General features: G+C 41.1%; 1 pseudogene; it reads left to right on the forward strand.

Annotated features, from left to right (window-relative positions):
- LOC140923954 (uncharacterized) overlaps positions 1 to 6,380 on the forward strand; it is a 9,700-nt pseudogene extending 3,320 nt beyond the window's left edge.
- The last annotated feature ends 988 nt before the right edge of the window (positions 6,381 to 7,368 follow it).

Genomic DNA, 7,368 nt, shown 5'->3' on the forward strand with positions numbered 1-7,368 from the left:
AGTTTCGCGGGCCAGCCGCCTACTTTCTCTTGTTCTCTGTCTTTCTCTTGCTCTATATTCCAAATTTGTGGACATGAAAATTAATCTAAGCTTAATACTTTAGACAACTCGGATACAGAAACAATTTCCGCTTTCAGTTTTCGTGTTTATTGACTCTTTAGCTGCCTCAGCATTGCAAAAGGCGAGTAGCTTTGCGATTTCCAGCCAAAATAACCTCGAGTTGCATTTAGGTTGCCATACCTGTTGATTGAGTTATTTTACATTGGTATGCCTGTGGTGCGGACGGACGGTCGCTCGGGTGGTCGGTCGGTGTACGGTCACTTGATTACCAAATTTTCTTGGATGGGTAGATTACCATATTTTCTTACCCATAGTGCTCCGCTAGGCGCGTTTCGCACGCAAGAACTTCGCTATCAAACTGCCTGTAGCAAGGAATACCATTCCACCTACAAATAGAGCTGATCTTGAACGAAGCAATAGACTAGTTGAACAGTTTGGTAGTCTGGGGCCGCCACCAGATCACGCGTCACGCTTTAGCGTCAGCATCTAATGCGGTTGTGGCTAATTCATAAATCCAACCGTATCTCCAAGGAGAAGTTCGATCGTCAAAAGAAGATCCACACAGAAAAGAAAAATCTGTGAGAGGTGACTCCTTTCCCGACAGTGATGTTTTGGTAAACCATACAAGATCAGAGGCAGATATCAGAATTAAACCAAACAACGAGAATTGTCGGACAAGGCTATCAGCACACAGTTGTTGACAGTGTGGGTAGCTGTAGCGAGAACAGAAGTGAAGCAGCACAGAATGGAAATACAGTCGACTCTCGATGACTCGAACCTTCAAGGGAAATCGAAAAAAGGTTCGAGTTATCGGAATCCGAAGAAAATAGGCGAGAGTAACTGTAAAAAACAGTTTTTACTGCACAGTGAACATTTTAATCACATTTAATTGAAGAAATATCAAGTGAAAATTAAAAGGTACTTCTAGATTATAAATCAGAACGTAACGTAACAAAAGATAGCCTAAATAGAGCATGCGTTTTACTGTTTTGAGAAGAAAAGCTACTTCAGGTTAGCCTGTGACAATCAACATCAGCTTCCACTAGTAAACTATACTCCTACAACACGTCAATAGGAAATCCAAAATTCAATGTTTTGAACGCCAGTTTAAGACTTTTTTCCCGACTTTTTAAGGGTTCAAAACATGGTTCGAGTTATCGAGGGTAAAATGATATAGAAAATGACCTGAGGGGAAACGAAAATTGGTTCGAGTTATCGAGGGTTTGAGTTACCGAGGGTAAAATTACAGTAAATGTAGGACGGAAATCCAGTGGAAATCGATTATGATTCGAGTTAGCGCGAGGTTCGAGTTTGCGAGGGTTCGAGTTATCGGGAGTCGACTGTAGTTGCATTGTACCAATTGATTCCGATCCTGGGGATGACACAAAAGGAAAGGAAAGGTGCGATAAGGATAATTGTACGCTAGGTTATTATCCTGTAACAGAACAAATTGTGTCACAACCCACCAGTCCTTCACTTTCAACAGTGTTAATTATCACAAGCGACATCTGGCTTTCAACCAACCAGTAAGTTGTGTTTTAAGTAGATAAATATTAAGCGAAAATAAATAAATGCTTATAGGACTAAGTGGAGTCCGTTTCGGTCTGTAATCATAGGTATCCGATCTGTTTAATCACGAATATGATTACCGACTGAATTGGACAACACGAAATTAGGGTCACGAATTAATCATAACTTTGAAAAAAAATTGCGATATTTTAAATAAGCTTGTTCAAAACTAAAACGCAGATTTTCGCTATATGTAACAATCCCATTTAAGTGCGCACACGAATGAGAATTATGATCAATAAGTAAATGAATGAAATAATAACAAATATTTGGTGATTAAAAAAAAAAAGTTGCACATTGACTAGCGATAGTGCGAGCCTTTAATGGAAGTCAAACGAGGTTCTAGTCACCGAGAGATGGCAGCAGTGACCAACAATCATGTAACATAGTAGTGATATGAAAGTGAACATGATCTTCGCAGTAGAATGAACAACCTAAGCTGTTAAAAAAAAAACCTGAAAAAAATTTCAGGCTTGACCGGGAATCGAACCCTTACCTAGCTTTGCGATGACAGCACCAAACCCTCTATCCATTAAGCTAATGAGGCAAGTTACAGTTAAGAATGAATACCACACTAAAGTCGGCAATGGTGGATATGCAGCGATTGGACCCCACAGTGCGCTTCATGTGGGACAATCAGCTGTGACTACTGGGTTAGTGTATGATCTTATCTTAAGTCATTGTGATGTTAATTTGAATCTGTTTGCTTTGCACGGTTTTCCCTTGAAATTCAGAAATGTGGAAGCGGTTGTGGGAGGAAAATTGCGTATCGTTGACTCAAAGATGTCAGTGGTGGTTTGAAATGAGTTGAATCATAGAGGCAACCATATGAGATACTTCTGACGTATTTGGAAAGATTCTGTCGTTGAGACAGAGTCCTTGGTTATCGTACAGTATACAACTATCCCCCTAGGGGAAGGTGATTAGTGGTAAATATCGATATCTATCTTACCTGAGAAAAAAGCATATAACCCTCTTCTGACCTAGCGCTATGCATCGGCCATGGGGGAATAGCCCATTTACAGTTACAAGTGCAAACGCGATTGACCTGCACCCATCCAAACCTCTTATCGGCGCGTGCAAACGATGCTGGAGTTGACCTTGTTTTGATACAACCCTTCCTACTTTATTATGTAAATCACGTTGTTGTTACGCTCCTAATTATTGTTTTTTCAGCAAAGTTTCCATAAAAAAAGAAGGAGGTTTGTGTCAAAACAAGGTCAACCTCAGCCTCACGTCCACTCAAAAGCTAGGATACTAAGCCCACAACTTTAAAATGGTCTATAGTCGTTTGACTATTTACCCAACCCTTTTTGGATAAAATGAACAAGTAACTTTCATAAACTAATGACGTTGATTCGGGGAGTTGTTGAGTGCATTTTGACGATTGTGTCGCGATGTCAAAACGAAACATATAAGCAAAAAATGTTCACAAGTAATGTACAGGCCGTTTCTATGCAACCTATCGTTATATCGCTCCTTACTTTTTACTGAATGCAACTTGTGGTACAAACTATAGTCTGCGATGCTGGCGTATTTTTGAGCAGGTGAAAGCTGCCTTCTTTATATTCGTATCCCTGTGGCCACCATGTACGGGATATTGTGGTGAGCAGGAATAGAGGGACGAGGAAAGAAGAAGACGGGCGAGGGGGGAAAGAATTCTCCCATCCTTCTTGCCCGCTTTGACTTTCCCCAACTCTTCGACGTTTTTCTCAATATAGCGGTTACACTAGCAGAAAGATTCGGGCACTCAAAGAAAACTCATGAGAATGTAAATTTTGATTATAACATAACAAAAGTAAATCGCGCGCTCTGATTGGTCAGTTAGCCACTACCATTTGCCCGTGGGCGCACGCCAAGAAACTGAGCTAGCGCGGAAAAATTTAGGCAAATTCAACAAATCTCCTCTCCTGACGGTAAAATACACCGATGAAATGCACAGATGAAAAGTGGAAGTTGAAGAAAATACTAAGCTGTCGTTTTGAAGGAAAAAAAGGCAAAAGATCAAGCCACAAATTTGCCCCGGATGAATTAATCACTGTTTTCCTCGCGGCTAGAATCGGCTGAAGGAAAATCGAGCGAGCGAAGATTTAAGGTACAGTTTGTGTGTTTTTTATAGAAGAGGAAGTCTGTTTGAAATGTAAATTTATCAATTAGCGTTGTGTTATTGACTTTTTGGTCAAGCTGATGCTAAATTCAAGCAAATATTTTAGGAAACACGCTCAAATTCGAGACAGCTTTGTTGTGAAGTTTTCATCCCATCGATTAAAAATTTTAGTTGAGTTTAAACGGGCACATTACGCTGGAATAAGCGAATTTCATTTGAGTACAGAAACATTTGGGTTTTCAAATAAATTTTTCAAAACATAACTTCTGTGTGTATTATTTTGGTCCTCAGTGTTCATTCATAACAGTCGTTCAGAGATCGGTCAAAAAACAACAGCTTCAGCACCGGTTGTATGTCGGCGAATTTCAGTTGCAACTGAGCTTTGACTTTCATAGCTGGATTTCCCCAGACAGATTTCGATACAAAGCTAGTTAATTTCTTTTGAAAATTAGTGTTAACTGTTATTCTTAAGGAATTACAGTCAAATTTTCTCATTTCTACTTTACGTTTATTTCAAAAATTGTCACATAAATAAGCTTGATAGTTTTCATTTATTTAGTTTTAGCTTATTTTTTAGTCCTTTTAGTTGGTGTTTATAGTTGCAGCTATAGATTTCCCTCAAAGTTTTTACCCTAATATTAAGAGAAAGTAGACAGATTCAAAAACGTTTTGCAATTTACCTGACGACGGAGAACGGTTGATTCAGCGAAAGAAAAACTTAAAGGCAAGTTTCTGAAAAACGTAGAACATGATTTGTTTACGCGCGGGCAGATGGCAGCATACATGAACTCGTACCGATGACTCAACCGAAGGCAAATGGAAAATAATGTATTTCTCTTTTGATTATGTTATAAAAGAAATGGTAAACGTTGCAGCTGTGCAACCATGGAGTTATGGATGCACTTGGGAGGTTTGCTAAGCACTCAAGAAGCTAGAGTCTCACTCGGCTATCGCCTCGTGCGACTCTTACGCTTCTTTCGTGCTTAGCAACCTCCCGCGTGCATCCATAACTCCATGGTTGCACGCTGCACGTTTACCATTTCTTAATTTGTTCTCGTATAGTGTTCAGCCCAGCTTCCTTCCACTGGTGAAAGTAGCTACAGTATCAACACGTCTGGTGGACATGCCAGTATTGGTGACCACAGTGTAACAAATGTGGGAACAGCAACACCAAGGTGACGTATACCAAATATTATTTATTGTTTAATGACCGTTGCGCTACGTTAGTAGATTATAAGAAACTGTTCTTTAATACTGTAATCGGTAAAGGACCCTATACAATCAAAGCCCTCGTAAGGGACCAACTTGGTATGTTTTGCGGGTTTATAGCAGGAGCCCATAAAACGGATAGAGCAATGTCCATGTACTTGTGTCTCGGCGTATATTTCAGAACGATTGTGACGCGAATTGAGAATATGACTCAAACAAGTCAGCTGAATTTTTTTTTTTTATACCTTTAAATGACGCTCTGTTTTGCATATTCATGCCTTATATACTTCAAATGAATGCGTTTTTATAAAGAGTGCAGCTTCCAATTTTGCGGAAAAACTGCTTTAAAATTCTATCTAAAGATAAGCCGGTCCGTGAAAACGCTGGAAAGTTCTTGGTCACAACCTTCGACTTAAGAATCGTAAAAAAGGAGCTTGTCATAACGGTTTTTATGTAGTCACAGAGTGTTCATGTTCTATATTGTAATTAGCATTCTGTTCACTTGTTTATATCTTTCAGAACTCCAAGTACTGCGGAAAGTATCGAATCTCCGTTTGGGTTTCCGGAGAGTAGGAGTGGTACAAACCCCGTGACTGCTAACTCAGGAAACCCTACAGAAAGTGAAAATATCTCAAATACCGCTGAAATACCTACGGCAGTTCCTGAAGTGGGCAATGTCGGATCTTCCGAGCAGATTGCAGTTGCTACTGGTTCTCGCGGAACATTGTCCGGCAGTCCTGTTCCAGAGACAAAAAACTCAGGAACTTCCCCTGGAGATTCAACCGATGTTAATGTCCCTGAAAAATTAGCTGTGAGCGTTCCTGAAGCAGGCAGCGCAGAATCTTCAGAGCAGATTGCAGTTGCGACTGGTTCTTGCGTAGCATTGTGCAGTTCTGTTCCTGAGACAAAAAACTCAGGAAGTACCTCTGGAAACTCAGCCGATGTTCAGAACGTCTCTGAAAAATTACCTGCGAGTGTTCCTGAAGAAGGCAGTGTGCGATCCATCTCGGAAAAGGAAAATGCTGTCAAGGATCTTGGAACATTGTCCTACCCTGTGACTGAAAGTAATCATCCTAAAACTCCCACGAAAAATTCAACTGACGCTGCTGATAGCTCTGGGAGATTGCCATATCCGATTCCTGAAGAAAATAATTAAAAAACCGGAATTGGGCGAATTAGAAAGGGCTGTTTGCACTTCTCGCACTGAAACTACAGCAACTACCGCAGGTAGTCAGGATGCCGCCTTGTCAAGTATTGAAGGTTCAGTAAACTGTAGCAGTTCAAAGAGGTGCACAGCACTGTCTAGAATTGGGAAAAAGTTAAACCACAGAAAAGCGTCTGAGGAAAGTAGAGCAACTGCTCATTTACAGAAGCAGCCTACATGTAGAGATGAAAAGAAAACTGCTTCAGCTTCGTCAGCAATGCAGGGACCTTCAAGTAAGCCTTGTTCATTTGTCTGGGTACTTTACACCGTTGTGTAAGTTAGTACAACACCTTAGAGGGTCATCTCTTCGATGTATATTTTTGGCAGTACTGTGATATTAGACGAGCATTCTTTGCACAGGGGTTGGGGTGAGTAAGCCTACCTTCCATGTGGTAGCGGACCGTTCATAGCCTAGCATGCCTAGCAGGTGTCGAAAATGGAGGGGGATTGGGGAGAGAGGCACCTTCTTTTTTCCCTTTTGTGCTTTCCCCCCCCTCTCTCTCCCCTTTTTGCGCCTACCCGACACGCAGGCTATTCTTTAAGAGGTAACCTCCTACGCAGATGTTCTTAGCGCTTCTTCATCCGGTGGAACTCGTGACGAAGTCCTTAGAACGTCTGCGTACGTGGCTTATTACCCCAGTATCAGCTATAGTGGAACTGCCCACCTACCCCTCCCTTAAGGCCAACATTCTGCCCCAAGTGAGAAGTAAGTTTTAATGTTGGTTTAGGGTGGAGGTAGGTGGGCAGTTTCCAATAAACTTATAATGATCCGTAATAGTAAAATATATGAAAAAGAACCTCGATATATCGAAACCTCTGTGTAGCGAACCAATTTTGCCGGTCCCTTGGCCGTTCGTTATGTCTAGGTTCCACTGCAGCAAAATTCCTACGGGCAGGGAGCAAACAAACTAATTTTGGAATCGGCTTATCCTATTTTCTTTTGCGTTAGATAACATCAAACTGCCTTTAGCAAGGAATACCATTCCACCTACAAATAGAGCTGATGAACTAAGCAATAGACTACTTGGACAGTGTAGTATTTCGGGGCCGCCACCAGATCACACTTTTGCGGCAGCATCCAATGTAGCTGGTGAATTCAAGAATTCAACCGCACCTTCAAGGGGAAGTTCGTCGAAAGAAGCGCAACACAGAAAAGAAATATTTGTGAGAGGTGACTCCTTTCCCGACAGTGATGTTTTGGTAAACCAAGATCAGAGGT

The sequence above is a fragment of the Porites lutea genome, chromosome 14, assembly GCF_958299795.1.
Source record: "Porites lutea chromosome 14, jaPorLute2.1, whole genome shotgun sequence".
Classification (NCBI taxonomy): Eukaryota; Metazoa; Cnidaria; class Anthozoa; order Scleractinia; family Poritidae; genus Porites; species Porites lutea.